Source organism: Rattus norvegicus, chromosome 11, assembly GCF_036323735.1.
Source record: "Rattus norvegicus strain BN/NHsdMcwi chromosome 11, GRCr8, whole genome shotgun sequence".
In the NCBI taxonomy this organism is placed as follows: Eukaryota; Metazoa; Chordata; class Mammalia; order Rodentia; family Muridae; genus Rattus; species Rattus norvegicus.
The window spans coordinates 91,878,258-91,896,004 of NC_086029.1; the positions used below are offsets into that span (position 1 = coordinate 91,878,258).

Genomic DNA, 17,747 nt, shown 5'->3' on the forward strand with positions numbered 1-17,747 from the left:
GGGAGAAAGTCCCAACAATGGTGGGGAATGTCAGGGAAACATGAAGATAAATAAATGCTAAGGGAAGACAATAAAGTGAAAATTAAAACGTGGTGACTGGCGTACAAAGGAATCCCTGAAGTGATTGACAAGAGGAGAGAGCGAGAGCGAGAGCGAGAGCGAGAGCGAGAGCGAGAGCGAGAGCGAGAGCGAGAGCGAGAGCGAGAGCGAGAGCGAGAGCGAGAGCGAGAGCGAGAGCGAGAGCGAGAGCGAGAGCGAGAGCGAGAGCGAGAGCGAGAGCGAGAGCGAGAGCGAGAGCGAGAGCGAGAGCGAGAGCGAGAGCGAGAGCGAGAGCGAGAGCGAGAGCGAGAGCGAGAGCCCGGGTCACTACGTGGACTCAGCAGGGCAGAAGGACCGCAGTTTAGAGCACAAAGTCTCGCCTTCAATCCCAGGAGGCAAAGCCCGGCTGTGTAACCTTGGCAGAGCTGGTGAGCTCCTCTAGCCTCCATCCTTCCATCGTTAGAGTAGCTGTGAGTACCCACCTTGCAGGGTCAGGCTGAGACTCGACTCCGTGAGGTGACTGGCACAGTGAAGGTGGTGGACAGTTTCACTGGTTACTCAGGCTTCAGCCGGCAAGCCAAGGATATTCCTGCACCCACGGACCTGCTCTGTCTCTCCAGGTCAGAAAGGACACCGACTACCCACCATCCTCTGCACACATCCTCCCACCCAAGGTGCTCTGCCGAACCCCTCTTGGTTAAGGGAAAGGTGGATCTTGAAAAATCACTTTTGGAAAATGGAAGGACCCAGGCCTTGATGCCTAGAGACAGTGTCTCCTGTCACCGCACCCCTAGGGTGACCTCAGGCACATCACCTGACTCAGCTGAGGTCCCCACCTTCTCCTTACAGGGTGATGGAGAAGACAAAATGATGTATCCTTCAAGACAGAGCCCGGCCAGAATAGGCCCAGAATACCTATCCTTTTTTTTTTTTCTTTTCTTTTTCATTTTTCCTTTGTAGTAGCTTTGAGATTCCAAAAGGATTAGAAATTCCGTATAAACTGCATAACGCCAAGCAGCATCAATCACTCTCTTACGTGGCTGTCAAATTTAATTGTCAGCAGAAGGAAGCAGTAAAACCAGCATCCAGAATCCAATGAAGAAGCTGATCCTGCCCGTGGTCGGTGGCGGATAGGTCGCGCTCCCAGATGCTCCTGTTTTGAGGCTTCAGAACTGAGGTTACATCACTACCAAGGCTGCAGAAAACACGTCTCTCTGTTGCTTTTTGAGCTTAACATATTCCAAATACAAGAAGCAGTGAGTGCAGGCCATCAACCGAGGGACTCGTCTGTATCTCTCTTTACAGCCCGTAAAGCAAAAGGCAAGACAAACAGCAAATTTCTGCCAGTCACATCTAGGTTAAAAGGTCATGGAGTTGAAGCTAAAATGCATGTTGATTTTAATAAGCCAATGTGGAGATAAAGGAGAAATCTAAAACATGTAGAGATGCGCTTCAGACTTTGCCTCCGAACCCAAGGAAGAGACATGTTCACTGTGCAGTGACAGCGATATGTCTCGGGGGGGAGGGGGACATTTGAGAGTTTGTGCATGTGTGTGTGCAAGCATGTGTATGCATATGTGCATGTGTGTATGCATGCTTACACATATGTGAATGCATTCACCCGTGCACACACCTGTGCCCTCTATACCATTGAGGGAAGCATCATCCAAAATCAGCTCCCTGAAGTTCTCACCCCCAACACCTCCAAAGAGCTTCTACTAAAGGACCCAGTGAAGGGCAACACCAGTCTGAGAGTCCCTAGGAGTGTCCACCTAGGGGTTCAATGGAAGTTCTCAGAACAGAAGAGCAGGCCGGTCATCCACCGGTTAGAACCGGAAGCCAGCCAATACCTTTACCTCAGTGTGAGACTCTTGCTGGTAAGCACTTAACCAGCCTAGAAATGGGAGGCCTAGGCTACAGCATTTTCTGGTGGTTGCCGTGTAAGAGCATACACCACAGCTGGTTTGGATCTACCAAGAGATGTCATTGGATCGGGCAGAGATGGGCACCATGACTTCTAGCATTGCCTCTTGGGAGAGTCCTGGGTCTGGACCATCTGCCAACCCTTGGGATTACAGTGGATAAAGCCTGAACCAACAGAGGGACATGGCATGGGAGCAGCTTTCTGTCTGCAAAACATAATGTCTATGGGTAGACAGGAGGTAAAATGCCCTCTGCCTCCCACCTTTTCTATTACCGTCGTGCATCTATTCCCCTGGCTTCTAGCTCTGCTCACACTTTAGCCTGGGACATGAGCAGTTGACAGTTGCGACACATACTAAAGGAGTATCTGGCTGCTTTGCATCCTTAGCCCAGCAGAGGTCGAGTTCACTCAAAGCAAAAGAAGGTATCATTCTCTGAAACGGATGTGTGGAAAGGTCACCCAGGGTGCCGCGAGTCCTCTCTTGTGCTTGACTCTCTCCCTTTTAGACTGTACCCTACTGCACCTCTCTCACCACCACAGTCCCCCTGCAATGCCACATTATGTTCCAACCGCAAGAGTGTGGGCTCCTCTGGGACACAGAGCAACACTCCTGTCTGACTTCGCAGCGGTGAACCCCTGGCAGAGGCTTCTGCACAAGGCTCTTGTATTACATAAACATGCTTTGAAATGAGAAAGCCTACTCCCCACACCTCTGAGCTCAGTACCCCAAGCTGTCTAAACCCTTGGAAACACCTAGAAACAATGTGCAGACAAGCACTCTGTGAAACTAGCCAGCCATCTGCAAGAAGACGACTTGGAGAGGCACGGAGTCCTTGGTCCGCGTCCTTCTAGGGCCAATTGTAAAAATCCTCTTCTCAGACAAATCGCTACAAAGGCTTTGAAACACAGACAGTTCCCTACTTAGGAACACGTTGTGTTCTGGAAGTCTATTTATGAAATAGTTGTTTGAAACTCAGATACACTTCCTCATAAACCGTGATCAGAAGAGTGGCTGACGGCATAGCTCGAACCTGAGACTCATCAGAGGACAGCAGGAGAAAGCTAGAGAGCTGTGCTTTCCCATAAACATCACAAAACAGATATGCAAAGTGTGTCAGACTCCACAGTAGCCTCTGATCAAGGGACAGTGCTGGAAGCCGTTAGACTGTTGCTCTGGCTTCAGGAAGCACAAAGTCGCCAGTCGGTGTTGTTCAAAAGTCAGAATTCCGTTCTCTCCTGGAGAATCAGGGTGTCAGGGGAAGGCCATGAGAGTCTCACAGCCAATACAGACAGCATATCTAGGAAAGAGGAGGCCACACCACCTCTGCCTAGGATGATGCTGCCTCTCTGAGGCAAGCAAGCACCTACCCCTTCCCAGGAAGTGTGCAGACCAGGGAGTTAAGTCAAGAGCGCGGACCAGAAATAGAAGAGATTCTACCATTCATTTAATAGCCAAGCTGCCTGGGGTGCTGGCAATCAGACTAGACTTAAAGGGCTTTGTAGGATTGGGAAATGGCCTCTTCCCTGGGTCTTCTGTCTGTCACACTTCCCCCCCCCCCCGACTATTTACTCTAGGTCCATGCTCGGAAGAGTGGCATGACTGTAGTGATGTATTTGGAGAAAGTCAGAGAAAGAGAACAGTCACTTGTTTTATTATCGTAAGCTCCACACCTATGAAGTCACAAGACTGTATAACGATAAGCTAATTTTCTATAATACAGCAAAAGTTGTTCAGAAATTCTGTAGAAGGAAAATCAAAATTGGAGAAACCTTTAGAGGAAGTGGGGAATCTCCCCCCCCCCCTGCCCCAATCTGGCTGGCTACTGGTTAGGACATCCCAAGCCACCATCCCCTGCAAAGCAAAGCCCTTGAGACAGTTGTGTACAAGACCACAGACATTTAGCATGCAGTAGGAGCCCGGTGACAGATTTTCTTTTATTCCCTTCCAGTTCTAGAAACGTAATGCCAGTGTTTGAGGTTGGCGTTCTCGACACTGGACTGTGTGCAGCACTTGGAGCATGATGGGAAAGCAATTAAGGTACAATCTAGGGATGAGCTCGATGGCTGCCTGTCCCTCTGATGGGATAGGGCAGCAGACGTGAAGTGCTCGTGGGCAAACCAAAGTGCCAGGCAGCCTGTAAACACTCAAATGGATCATGAGGAGGTTTTAGTGTGAGCACAGCAGGGTCGATTTAGGAGCTCGAACCTTAGAAGGAACTTAGGAGGAAGAGGAGGAGAATGACGAGGATGAGGAAGAGGAGAGGTAGGTGCAGGACAGCAGGTCTTCACTTCCAGTGAACCAGCACCTCCTAGCTGAAGACGGAACAGGTGGGTGAAGTGTGTTTGGAAGATGGCGCTATAGCCCGAGCGGATGAGTAAGACTATTTCACGTATGACCATGAATGTCATTCAGGGAAAGCTGGCTTCACTGTAAAGCAGTGGCCACAGCCACATCATTCACCAGGCTGCTACATGACTCATTCTGTGTTAGATTGCCCAGTCGCTTATCCTCTACCCCTATGCCTATGCCCAAGTCGGGTGACAGCTATTTCAGGACAAGGAATCCAATGCTCTGAGGACTTCTGAACACGTGGAGGACTTTCAAACGCAACTGTCCTGGTTGGTTTTGTCAACTTAACACAAGCTATGGTTTCTCTGGGGAAGGGGACTGCGATTGAGGAAACGCCTCAATTCGATCGCGGGAGGCAAGTTGGAAGGGGCATTTTCTTGATTAATGATGGCTGTGGGAGGGCTCAGTTCACTGGGAGTGTTGCTGCCCCTGGACAGGTAGACCTGGTTTGTATAAAACAGAAAGCTGAGCATGGCGTGGGGAGCAAGGTGGTAGCCGGCATGCCCCATGGCTTCTGTATCACCTCCTGCCTTCAGGTTCCTTTGCGTCCCTGTCCTGACTGCCGTCGGGGATGGAGTGTCACCTGAGAGTTACAGTTGAAACGAGCAAAGCAATAAAAACCCTAACTAGCACAGCAATTCTGGCAGGAGAGGGTGGAAGAATGGATGAGAGACATGGCACCAGGGGCCCCCTTGATTCCTTGTCTTCTGTGACATTTTTGCCCCTTCCCCCCAAATTGGTTAACAAGAAATAAAGAAGCGGCTGGTAATTCTAAAAACATTCCAATCCTCTTGAAAGTCCTGTGGCGAGGCAGGCTTTAGTGTTTATGGTCATTTCTGGAATTAGGACCTGCTCCTCCCCGGGGAGGTTCCTGGCAATACACATGAACCGATCCCCTCCCCAGCCCACCCCGCCCTGAAGATTCACTGAGGAATTCCACTGCAGCAGCTCCTGGTCAGGCGGCAAAGAACGCAGACCCAGGGTCATGCAGCGAACCAAAATTAGCCTCTTTACCAGCCCACGCAAGCAGGATGATTAGAGCCCATTGCCGAAAATACTCAGGAAGGTGAAAGCTCTCTCCTGCCTTTTCGCACACCCTGCTCGCACCTCCCTTCCCTTCTTGGCACCATCCGTCTTCCTGTAGACAATAAGCATAAAGGGACCTCAGGTGGGTAGGTATCTTCATCACCTTTCCCCAGACAGCCACCAAGGGCCGCCGAGGGCCACTGCGGGGCCACTGCACAGTTAGCTCCAGGCACGGGAAGAGTTCCGCAGTCAGCCCTGAATGTGGGCCAGCACATTTATTAACTGTACATGTTAAAAATATTGCCATTCTAATTTTTTTTAAGTTACTATTGTTAGGAGCACGGAGACAGAGTTCCTGGCCCGTGGTGCATTGCTGTCCCTTAGCAAGCAGACGATTGAGGGAGTATTACCACAGGTCAGCATTTTTCTTCCTTCCAGACGGTTAGGGGAAGAAATCATCTTCCACCCTCAGCCGAGTTCTTACACGGCACTTCTGAAACTGACAGAGGGGCAAGGGTGGTGGCAGACGCCTAGCCCTTGGAAGCTGAGGCCAGAGAGCTGGGCATTTGAGGCCATCCTGAGCTACAGGAAAGACTCTGCCTCAGGTAATAACAGAGTAAAGCTGGTGGAAGCCTGCACACACGTCTGCTTCTGTGTCATTCTAGAGAGAAAGTGGGTTCAGATGGCCTGACCTCATTTGAATTTATATCTGTTTCTTACTCCTGAGACCTTCGAGACTTTGGCTTCCTTTTATGCTTTTTTTTCAAAGTTTAGCCATGCTGTCGTGAGGATTTTTCCGGGCTGCTGCGTTAGAGGGTCCCACCCAAGTGATCAGCAGTGTTTAGGAACACTGTGGCAGTATTTAACAGCATACGAGAGCCGGGAATGGTGGTAGAGACCATCTCCGACCTCTGTTTTTTCCTGTGAAACCAAACCCTGAGGCCCATGGAGAGGATAATATGCCTATGTTCTCGAGGGTGGGTCTGTGAGCCCCACTCAAGGTGAAACTGGGGTTATGTTCTCTCCATCCCAGAAGCTCATGCACGTGCCAGGGGCAGCCCTGCCTTCATCACCAAAGTCAAGGTTAGGCAAGGCCAGGAGGACTAGATGAAGCCAGCTCGGGAGAGCAGAAAGATCCCGTTTTGATTGCAAAGTCCAAAGCGAGCATGCCGATCTGCTGTAACGCTGAGTCCTCTGTGTGTGACAAAGGTGAGGTCTAGAAAGGTAACCCAAGGTCCCCAAAGCCAGGTCTTCACATCTCCAACCACTGAGCTACCTGGCGCTTAGTAGCCCTGGTCTTGGTGTGCTCGGAGAGCCGACTGTCAACCTACTTGTCACAGACCGTTGGACTTAAAAATTTCCAGACACAGGTGGCTGACTCAGCCCTCGCTTTGCTGTGGAGATGGTGATCAGGCAACACCTGCTGGCTCGGATGATGTGTTCCCAGAGCGAGAGCGCGAGCTGCCAGCATTGGAGGCTCAGGAAATGCAACGCGTTGAGCCAGCTAAACACCCGAAACTGCCCTGTCTCTCAGAAATAAGGGTGACTCATCAGAGTGCTCCGTGACTGGGAGAGGCACCAGGGAAGCCGCTGGGCTTGGAAATCTTCACGGGGAGGCCCCAGATAACTTGACCACCTCTGGTCCCACCCACAGCTTCTTCTCTGGCTGAAAATGGACATAGGTGCCATTCTTAAAACTCTGCCCTCCTCCTCGAGGAAGTCCAGGGCGATGCTTTCTCTCGCACCGAGGGCCTGCGCTCTACAGTGTGGCATTTGATTCTCTATTTTGTTCTTTGCTTCTTAACCGTTTCCACTGTCTGATTGTAGCTGGCACGGACTGTAAAGTCTCGAAAGAGAGAAGCCAGCTTCCTCCTCTGTATTCACAGTGTATCCGAGAGTGTCACCTAGGAATGGAGACGCTCTCGGCCTCCTCCAGCTCACCCAGAGTCTGCGCGTACAGCAGGTGTTCCATAAATCCTTACCAGTTGAACCACGGCATCCGTGTGTGCAAAGTGCTTAGCAGTCAGGCCTGTGTGCCAATTGGAGAAAGGGTAGCCCTCCCTCCCAGGCAGATAGGGCTCACGGCCAGGCAAGAAGAACATGGGTGGGGTTTCGTCCCCTGGGTTGGAGATGTTATAGAGTGAGACACTTGTATCACCTGGGCTGTGGCTCCTTGCAAGAGATAGTTCTCCCCCACAGTACTCCTCAATTCTCCATTCCCATGGGGGACACCTCCTGCCTTGGGAAAGCTGGCTTCAGGCACTTCCCAACTTGCTCACAAGTACCCTCTTGTCTGAAGGAAATAAAAGGAACATACATACAGACACAGAAACACACATATAAGTGCATGCATACACACACACACACACACACACACACACACACACACACACACAACATGCACATGCAAAGAGAAAAAAAAGAGTTTACCTCACTGTGTCTCCACCCCAAGCAGGGTATGTAGAGTACTTGGAGGCTCTCTCCCACACCTCTCCTCTCAACCTTTTATAAAAGTGTCCATTTTCTCCTGGCCTTTGAGGCAAACACCACTCATCTTTCCAATCGCATGCCCAACCTGCCCCCTCCACGTTTTGTTTTACTTGTGCCTTCCACATTGCTCTGACCTTCATCAGGACACTTTTCCCGCATGTCACTGGAATGGAACTCAACCCGACATTTCTTCGCCCCTGTCAGCAAGGCTTTGTGTGCTTACCCTGTGTGTGCTTAGATGCTTAGCTCTGCACCACCACTGAATCCCCCAAAGGAGTCTATTCACAAACCCGTTTGGCGAACACTTTTGACTTCATAAATGGTGTATTTTATAGGAACAAGCACCTTCATATTTACCAATCTTTATAAGCACTTCTGTTCTCCAAATTCTCGCTTGGCACCCTTTGCAGAGTTTCTTATTGTTATATAATAACTTCCCCGGCATGCCAAGTTGGATCGCTTCACTCTACTTCTGCCCGCCTTCCCCATGTGTCCCATCAACCTTATTATTTCCTTACTGTAAAGGACAGAACAGCTCCATGTTGTCCCAGCTCCTGCTGCAACCATGACTTCCCCATCTGGGTTCTCCTTCAAGTCGGCCTTCTCTAGAATGAGTCTGGCCTAGGGAGAGCCAAATGGTTTTCTTTTCTTTTTTCTTTTTTTTTTTTTTTCCGGAGCTGGGGACCGAACCCAGGGCCTTGCGCTTCCTAGGTAAGCGCTCTACCACTGAGCTAAATCCCCAGCCCCGCCAAATGGTTTTCTGTGACACATGTACAACTGTGTTGGCCTCCTCAGGGATGCAGTTCAGAAGATAAGGACTCCATCTTCCATAGTCATTCAGCCCAGCACAGTGAAGATGATGTATACAGTAGACCTGTGCCCAGTGAAGATGTATACAGTAGGCCTTTGTTCAATGAACATGTATACAGTAGGCAGGCCTGTGCACAGTGAAGGTGATGTATACAGTAGGCCTGTGCCCAGTGAATATGTCTATAGCAGGCCGATGCCCAGTGAAGATGTATACAGTAAGCCTATGTCCAGTGAATAGGTATACAGTAGGCCTGTGCTCACTAAACATGTATACATTAGACCTGTGATCAGTAATTATAGATACAGTAAACCTGTGCTCAAAGAAGATGTATACAGTAGGCCTGTGTTCAGTGAACGTGTGTACAGTAAACCCGAGCTTGGAGCCTGACTTTGAAAAGGACAGGCTGCAAACATTTCTAAGCCCTTCCTGTCTTTCCATTCCTCTTTTCTCCCAGGCGAGGTCCGTGACCGGAGTCAGTGGGAAGTGCTCGAAAGGATAGCGGGAACTCTAATGAATATTCTCAGAATGAGTACGTCAGTACGTGACATGGAAACAAGAAGATAAAGGATGAACTCACGCATGTGTCGCAGAACGCGCTCACACCAAGTGTGTCGGCCTGGCTGAGGGTAGCTCTGAGAAGCTCCCCAGGGAAGGTGGATTAAAGAGTGGATCGTGGCTGACGGCTGACGTATGAGCACAGAGTACCAGCATCCATCCATTCATCTGCTTCGCCCTTATCGAGTGGGGAAGGAAGTGTAAGAGTTCTCAGGGCCTCTGTCTCTTCTTGGTTTCATCACCCTGCCTGCTAGTAGCCGGGGATGAATTAACCACCCGGGTCCTTCAGTGCTTTGCAACAGTCACATCTGCAGCTTCCTCCCCAGATGCCTAGACACCCAGCCCCCTGCTCCTCTGCCCTTTGCAGAAAGCTTTTCTTGGCTGCGGTTCCACCCAGGGACCTCCACTGCCCACTGGCAGAAGGGAATTCTTGGCTGTGGAAACGGGTGAACTCCACATATTTTACAGATGAGAGTAAACTCCTGGTGACTCTAAATGTGGTGTGAAACGGACAAAAGTCATTCTGCTGAAATAACATCACGGCCGCCACCACCCCACGCAGACACCCGCGTCATGGAAAGAGAAGGTCCCACGGGTCCCTGTGCCTCTGCCACTGCTGCCTCCGGTGCCCTACCCTCAGCCCCACGTCATCATCTCTAGTTTTCTACTTTTACTTTTTTTTTCTTTCTCTTTTTTCTTGCGCATGTGTATTTGTTTGTTTTAGAAGTGTTCTATTTGTCCTGTAGGAGACAGCCCAATGTCATGCACAGGAAAAGAAGGAAAATCACAACCTTACCCATCCATCAGAGCCCCTTTCTGCTTAGCTAGATCGATCCCGACCATGTAGGCCTGCTGAGGAGAAATGATCACCAATCTACTGCCACTGGGTCAAGATTGTCAGAAATGTCCTTCTGGACGGGACCGATGACAATAGACATCAGAGACAACGGGTTCCTAGAAAACAGAACTTGTTGATTTATTTTTATGTTTACAATTTTTTTTTTTGCTTTGGTTGAAATATTTAGGCATCCCGGACTCCTCCTAGGTTTCTAGGTTAAGGAAAGTAAACAGCCAGAGGACACTGGATTTTTCAAGTAATGTCCTCTACCTCGTTGTCAGCTGATTTCTCACAGCCACCAACCAGCACTCTGACTAAAGCCAGCCAGGAGTGCCCTGATCATGCACAGAGGTTCCCATGCACAGAGGCTCGGCATCCGTGGGTGTGCGCGCAGCACGTGTTTATGTGTGTGCACCCGTGTGTTTGTGGGGGGCGCGTGTGTCTGCGCGCGCGGGTGTGTGTGGCGGGGGCGGTCTCTGCGCCCGGGGGGCAGGGCTCCGCAGCGAGAGTGGCAGCTGGACTTGCCATGCTGCTAGGGACAGGGTGCAGAGCCGCAGTGCCGTAGCGGGTAGAGGAGGTAGCCTCCCCTTCCAGCCACCCAGCCCCTAGCAGAGGCGGAAGACCCTGGGGCGCCAACCCTGGTGGCTGCCTGACGTCTCCGCCCCAGAGAGGGCTGCACCGGGAGAACGCCCGGGCGCCCGCTTCGGTCCCCTTCTGTCTCTCGGTTCCTCTTTCCTCCCAAGTAAGGGAATAAGCGGCTAGGAGGGAGCTCCCCGGCAAGCGCGCAACCAAGTGTTGCATGGTGAGGTAAGACCGCGGCCGCGAACCGGGGGTCACCAGTTTGGGGGAACCCAGCAGCAACTTGGAAAGCCAGGGCAAAGCGAGAGTGGGTCCGTGGCTGGGAAAGGAGCTGCAGAAGAGGCCCCTGCGCCCATCCTGACAGCGCCACCTGCCACAAACCCGGGCCAGAGGGGATGCGCCAGTGGACTGTGCAGGGTGGGGCCCCCTCCCTGTGTGGTCGGTGCAAAAAAAAAACGAAGGTGTGCAGAGGATAAGCGGCCTTGCTTCAGGCAATTTGCTGAAGCAACTGGTCAAATGTCAGCCTTTCTTACGTTGGCTCCGGGTATCCAGAGCGCGGCACGAGGAACCGGAGGGCTGCGGGGAGCAGAGAATGTCTTTCTCTGCCTGGCCGCCAGAGCCTCTGACAGTCCCACAGGGTTCTGAGACTTCGGGACACTCCAAGTTCAAAGCCTCTAGGGCGGGGGTGGAGGGGGAGGCTTAGAGAGGAGCTGAACAGAATACAGACCCCTTGGCAAATAAAAGGGGAAGCGTCGTGGGAATCTAAAAGTGACCTGTTTCTTTTGGGTCACAAGGCATGTCTGTGTTGGTATCTATAGGGGAGCATCCACAATCACCTGTGGGGCTGTGGGGTGTACGAGAACTCCATCGGGCCCCCGCACCTCATATCTCCTAATAGTCCTAGTGAACTAGAATTTGAGGAGGGGGCTGTGGAGTTCTTAAAAGCCCTACAGGTGATTCTGGAGGAATGCTTCCATCCCTGCCGCCAGCGTATAGGGAAGAAAAGCACCAGAAACAAGCAGTCCTGCTGTGCAATTCTGGGTAGCAGGGTAGCGAAGAGACCCCTCCCTCAGTCGCCAGGGGCATCACGAGGGTCTGCTGGGGAGCGAGGTGACTTGTGACTGAACCAGAGTGGCGTTAGTTCGGGAGTGCTGGGTGGACCTGCCGGCTCACTTGTCCAAGCTGCAAGGTTATCTGTCTGTGCCTCATTAGCATACGATGACCTCCCTGTGGGGTGGAGGACCTAGGCGAGCTATCTGTCAGCTTTCGTTTCAGAGCCTTAGGGAACACATCACAGATCTAGAGACGTACAACGACCACCTCCAAACATAATGAGGGACAGTAGTCAGACACAAAACTGGAAACTGCCCCTCTGGTCTGGATGGGGACATCGACTTTGTTATCTTGGCAGCTGGGATTCAGTGTTCATAAAACATAGCTCCAAGATCCACTTGCTGGAGCACAGGGTATCCCCACAGTCAACAAAGGACTGAAGGACTGACATGGCTCACAGTGCAAACATCAGAAACCAAATACACACACACACACACACACACACACACACACACACACACACAGAGAGAGAGAGAGAGAGAGAGAGAGAGAGAGACAGAGAGACAGAGAGACAGAGAGACAGAGAGACAGAGAGACGGAGAGAGAGACAGAGAGACAGAGAGACAGACAGAGTCAGAGAGAGCACAGAAAGAGACTCTTTTACAACTATACCCTTCCCAGTCTATGGGTGTCCCCTAACATGGAAAGGTGGTTCTTGCTTAAAGGGTTGTATTTGCCAGAAATTCCACTTTGAATATAAATTATACTCATTAAATAAAACAGCTGCAACTAAGCTAATTTCCTGTGGTGCTTCTGTTCTGATCTAAGCACCACACCACCCCATCCCTTTAACATGTAACTCCAGCCATCTAGGCATTATTGATTCTGGGAAAGATCTGGAGGTAGGAAGTGTGTGTGTGTGTGTGTGTGTGTGTGTGTGTGTGTGTGTGTGTGATGCCTGTGTGTATATATGTTCCATGTTTCTCTTGTCTGTATGTACATGCCCTATGCCTGTGTGTGCATGCTCAATGTCTGTGTGTATGTATTCCATGCTTCTCTGTGTGTACATGCCTCCTCATGCATATACATGTTTATACATGTTGTGTATCTGTACGAGAACTCGGACACACAAGAGGGGCAGGGGGAGGGAGAAGGGGGGAGGAGAAGAGGAGGGGGAGGGGGAAGGAGAGAGGGTGAGAGGGAGAGAGAGAGAGAGACAGAGAGAGAGAGACAGAGAGAGACAGAGAGAGAGACAGAGAGAGAGACAGAGACAGAGAGAGAGACAGAGAGAGAGACAGAGACAGAGAGAGAGACAGAGAGAGAGAGATCCTCTATCACTTTCCACCTTATTTTTAGAGACAGGGTCTCACTAAACAGAGCTGACTGGTTCAGCTAGACTGGCTGGGCATGAAGCCTGGGAACCCTCCTAGCTCTGCCTCCTTGGTGCTGTACCACAGCTGCCTTGCCTGCTCTCTACATGGTGTGAGGATTGGAACTCAGATCCCCATGCTCCAGCCACAGACATTTTACCCATGAGCCACCTCCCAGCCCCCATTCACCTGATGTTTTTCTGTTAGTCTTTTGTTCAGATCAACTGAAATGATTAGGGAGACGATAAACATCACAGCAGCCTGGAAGGTAGCGTCCCCTGTGGACGGTGGAAGGGACACCAGAGGCCATCTACTCCAGCTTTTCTGCTGCCCACACATCAACCTGGGTCAATGACCCCAGTCCCCACCCGACATGGCCTGCCCCTCCCAGAGGCCCGCACTTGTGAGACAGGGAAAGAGGAAGTGCTGTTTCATTGTGGGTAGCATTCTTTTTTTAAAAAGTATCATATTGAATTACAATATTATGATATACTCCTAATATAATAGTACTTCCTGCTCATTGCAGAAGATTTGGGGAGTAAAAAGTAAAAAGAAATTATATTGCCCAAGATTCCTACCACCCAGACCCCACGTTTTTAATACATTGACATATTTCTCTTCCGTCTATTTTTATGCCTTGAAACCGTACGCTCCGTAGAGGGCCAGCATTTTAGGTAACCTAATAAATGTACTTTGCATGGTTTTAATCATTTTATCTCCATTATGTCACTGAGTCCTAGGAAGTCCCTCTGAGATAGGTGTTATTATTATCAACCCCGTTTTTCTAGGATGGCATAATGTACAGGTGACTCGCTCCGGTGCCGAGCCACGGTGCCAGTCCAAGCTCACCGACTCCGAGGTGCGGTCGCCATCACTCCTCTGGGGTTTGTTTTGTTTCGTTTTTCCTCTATTGGTGTTCTAGTGAGCATCCCTCACCACCAGCATTTCCCAACTGTGTATTGTTGGGCTATTTAAGTCGCGTGCTCTCTTTAGCAACCTCAAATAATTCCGGGCAAAATCTCCCACACTCATGTCCAGCTCCCTCTTTCAGGTAGATTCCCAGAAGAGGAATCACCAAGCCAGAGGGTATGACTAATAGGAGATTCCTTATAGGTACACGAGAAGCCACTGTTCTTTTAGGTACAAAAGAGCTACACTGACTTACACTTCCGTTTCCCTAGGGCGGCTGTACCACAGTCTAAGTAGGTAACTCTTTTTTTTTTTTTTTTTTTTTTTGGTTCTTTTTTCCGGAGCTGGGGACCGAACCCAGGGCCTTGCGCTTCCTAGGTAAGCGCTCTACCACTGAGCTAAATCCCCAGCCCCTAGCTAGTAGGTAACTCTTAGCTACTCAAGAATTGTCCAGAACTTCACAGGACAAAGCCACAGACATGACCGTCCCAAGTCCAGTGGGAGAAGCCATAAATACCACCTAATTTATACCCTCAAATATGGGTGAGTAAACTATTTCATATAAGGCCATAGTTATTTATTGCTGTTTTCCAAGGCAAGGTCTCACTAATGTAGACTAGGCTAGCCTCAAATTCACAGCAATCCTCCTGCCTCAGCCTCCTAACTGATGGGTTTACAGGCCTCTATACCCATCGTTGGCTTTAAAACTGTATTGCTTTTACATGAATGACTGTGGGCTACGCAGTTCTTTGGCTGGATATCATGTATTAACTCGGAGGACATCAAACTACTGTATAAAATATACGGAAGTATATAATGTCCCACATCTTCACACAATGCTTATAGTAATCTTCACTTTTACAAGCATACATCACCTTCACAAACAGACTCAATAGGCTCCTGTTAGTCTCTTACATTCCTCATAATCTGGCCGGATACACAGAGCGATTTGTTTAAATCAAGTATCAGACTACCACAACAAAACCAACAGTGCCAAGTAGCAAGTTTGTCTAACCAAACAGCAGCAGCACAGCCCAGAACAAGGAAAAATAGTTTGTTAGGACGTTGCGGACAGGAGATGCTCATCAGAAGAGCATTTGTCATGCCCATGCAAAAACTAGTCCAAGTTTAGATCACACCACCAACATACAGAAGAACTCTTTACAAAAGAACGTGCTGTGTGCCTATGATCCCAGTGCTGGGGAGAGGGAGAGAGAGGAGGGTCCCTGAGGCTGGTTGGCCAGCCAGCCTGGCTGCAACAGTGGGCTCCCGGTTCAGTGAGAGGCCACATTTCATAGTGTGGAGAAAGTGGGAGGGAGGGAGACTTCTGACCACAGAGAGAGAGAGAAAGACAGAGACGGAGAGACAGACAGACAAACACAAACAGAGAGAGAGAGAGGGAAGGAGAGAGAGAATCACAAAAATATTATCCTCACGTCAAAGAAAGTGTTGCTGGCAGAAAAGAACCCCAATCACGCAGTGCACCACCACTCCGGAACAGGGCAATTTTAAAAGAAAACAACTGGGCCCTAGTCATGGGTTCTCTTTAGCACATGTTCGCCTTGTACCTACCTCTCCTACCAGCAGTTGGCTCAGTTACACATGGAACAAACATCAGTTGGATCTCACCCTGAAATCAACTTTTGCAAGACTCAGCTTGGATCTGGCCAGGTCCTTCTGTAAATCTCTCCCCTTCTGTGCATGGAAGAGAGACGTCTCAACAGCCCACAGCATATGCTTACCTCACATGGTGAAAACACCTCTTGGCCTGTATCTTCACTAAGGCGCAGGCTCCCTGAGGGCAGCTTTGCCTGTGTCTGCCATATTGCTAGCATCTGACATTTATACATCGGTAACAATTTGGTAGATGGAAAGACAAGTAAGACTGTCCGATGCACTGTTCTGCGTGTTGTGTGCACAGTTTTCCTTTAAAGCATCTTAATTCTTCCCTGACGAATAACTCTGTGTCTGTGTGTGTATGTGTACGTGTGTGTGTACATGTGTGTATGTGTGTATGTGTGTGTAAGTGTGTGTATGTGTGTGTAAGTGTGTGTATGTGTATGTAAGTGTGTGTATGTGTGTAAGTGTGTGTATGTGTGTAAGTGTGTGTATGTGTATATAAGTGTGTGTATGAGTGTGTGTGTATGTATGAGTGTGTGTGTATGTGTATGTGTGTGTATGAGTGTGTATGTGTGTGTATGTATAAGTGCGTGTATGAGTGTGTATGTGTGTGTATGTATGAGTGTGTGTGTATGTGTGTATGAGTGTGTATGTGTGTGTATGTAAGTGTGTGTATGAGTGTGTATGTGTGTATATATAAGTGTGTGTATGAGTATGTATGTGTGTAAGTGTGTGTATGTGTAAGTGTGTGTGTAAGTGTGTGTATGTGTTTATAAGTGTGTGTATGAGTGTGTGTGTAAGTGTGTGTAAGTGTGTGTATGTGTTTATAAGTGTGTGTGTATGAGTGTGTGTGTGTGTATATGTGTGTGTGCGCATGTCTGAGGTAGAACTAGAGTTGTGTCATCTCTCATCCATGCTTATTTAAATCTTCAAAGCAGAACAATTAAAGTTCTCAGCCATGCTGGTCATATTTCTGGTGCATAAGTGCTGCAGGCAGCTTTTGGTGAATGCATTAGAGAATGTACAAGAAGAAAACCTTAAGTGCAAAGAGTCCAGCACCCCAGAGCACAAACTGGGTGTCTGCATGCATCGTGTTTTCCGTACACACCCTCTGCACAGAGTCTGACCCAGAGGAAGAGAGGAAAAGGAAAGCAGAGGAAAGCGAAGGCAGGGCCTGTCCAGCACCTCCTCCAAGCCCCTACCACGCTGCACATGAGCACATACTCACACATATCCACGTCATCACTAGGAGCCTGATATTAATAACCCCATCTCTCGGGCAAGGACGGTGAACCTCAGACAGTTTGAGTAGCTTTGCCTGTGTTTGCAAGGCTGGTAGGAGAGATGGGATTTTCAAAGGCTACATGTGTTGCCTACGTATCGATGTGCGCGGTGATGTTGACATGACTCGTAGCCCTCTTGGCTTCCTGGGAAGCAGATAAAAGGGTGAATTTGAAGGGGTTCCAAGGGAAGCCATCCATACAATTTGAAGATGTAAGTAACATTCAAGAGTGCAAATTGTGTTCAGGGAAGCAAGAGACCTAGCCTCTGGATGGACAGAGAGAAAGGAATTCACTGCCTAAGCACTCCGGCCAGCCACTCTTCTCCTTGAGTCTGCCAAGAGCAGTGCTGTCTCACCCAGGATCACAGCCCTCTTCTTGGGGGGTTGGGAGGGTCTAATTACAACACCAAGTGAATTGAGCACCTTCCTCATCCTTCATTTCTATCTCTGCTAAAAGCTTCCTGACATCTAATTAGATATTCATGCCATTAACACTGGCTGAGACTCCTAGCCACTGAAATAGCTCGACTTGTCTTCAGACTGGCCCCTGACCTGCCCGCTCACTGCTTCGCCCCTGTCCCATCGGTGAACAGGTGCCATGTGGAATGCAGACGCAGAGCCTTGGCGTTTATTCTGCATTGTGCCTCATTTAACTTGCCTTCTTGCTAACATGGGAAAGCTAACTACATCAACATCCAGTGTTTCTGCTGGCCCTTCCGGCCAGCTTCCAGCCATGTCAAATCTAATGTTCATGGCCACATTGCCTAAGTTCTCAGGACAAACAATGAGTATTGTAGGATTCCAAGGTATTTCTCTGCGTGCCCCAAGGACTGGGTATGAGTTCAATAATTAAACAGCATGGTTTTAGAAAACTTATTCAGGGGGTTGGGGATTTAGCTCA

At 49.6% G+C, this 17,747-nt stretch overlaps 1 protein-coding gene and 1 long non-coding RNA gene across 16 annotated transcripts in view; one reads left to right on the forward strand and one right to left on the reverse strand.

The window, feature by feature from the left end:
- Nucleotides 1–347: 347 nt before the first annotated feature.
- LOC102552590 (uncharacterized) overlaps nucleotides 348–17,747 on the reverse strand; it is a 28,960-nt gene continuing 11,560 nt past the window's right edge. For 4 of the 11 annotated variants that reach the window (XR_010056191.1, XR_010056187.1, XR_010056185.1 and 1 more), the window contains one exon: nucleotides 348–16,991. This is a non-coding gene — a long non-coding RNA (uncharacterized LOC102552590). The remainder of the gene's footprint in view (nucleotides 16,992–17,747) is intronic. The other 7 variants (XR_010056194.1, XR_010056190.1, XR_010056193.1 and 4 more) reach the window with 6 other exon arrangements.
- Dgkg (diacylglycerol kinase, gamma) overlaps nucleotides 10,700–17,747 on the forward strand; it is a 194,759-nt gene continuing 187,711 nt past the window's right edge. For 4 of the 5 annotated variants that reach the window (XR_005490982.2, XM_063270312.1, XM_006248538.5 and 1 more), the window contains exon 1: nucleotides 10,700–10,840. The gene's annotated coding sequence lies outside the window, so the exon portion shown is untranslated. The remainder of the gene's footprint in view (nucleotides 10,841–17,747) is intronic. The other variant, NM_013126.2, reaches the window with a different exon arrangement.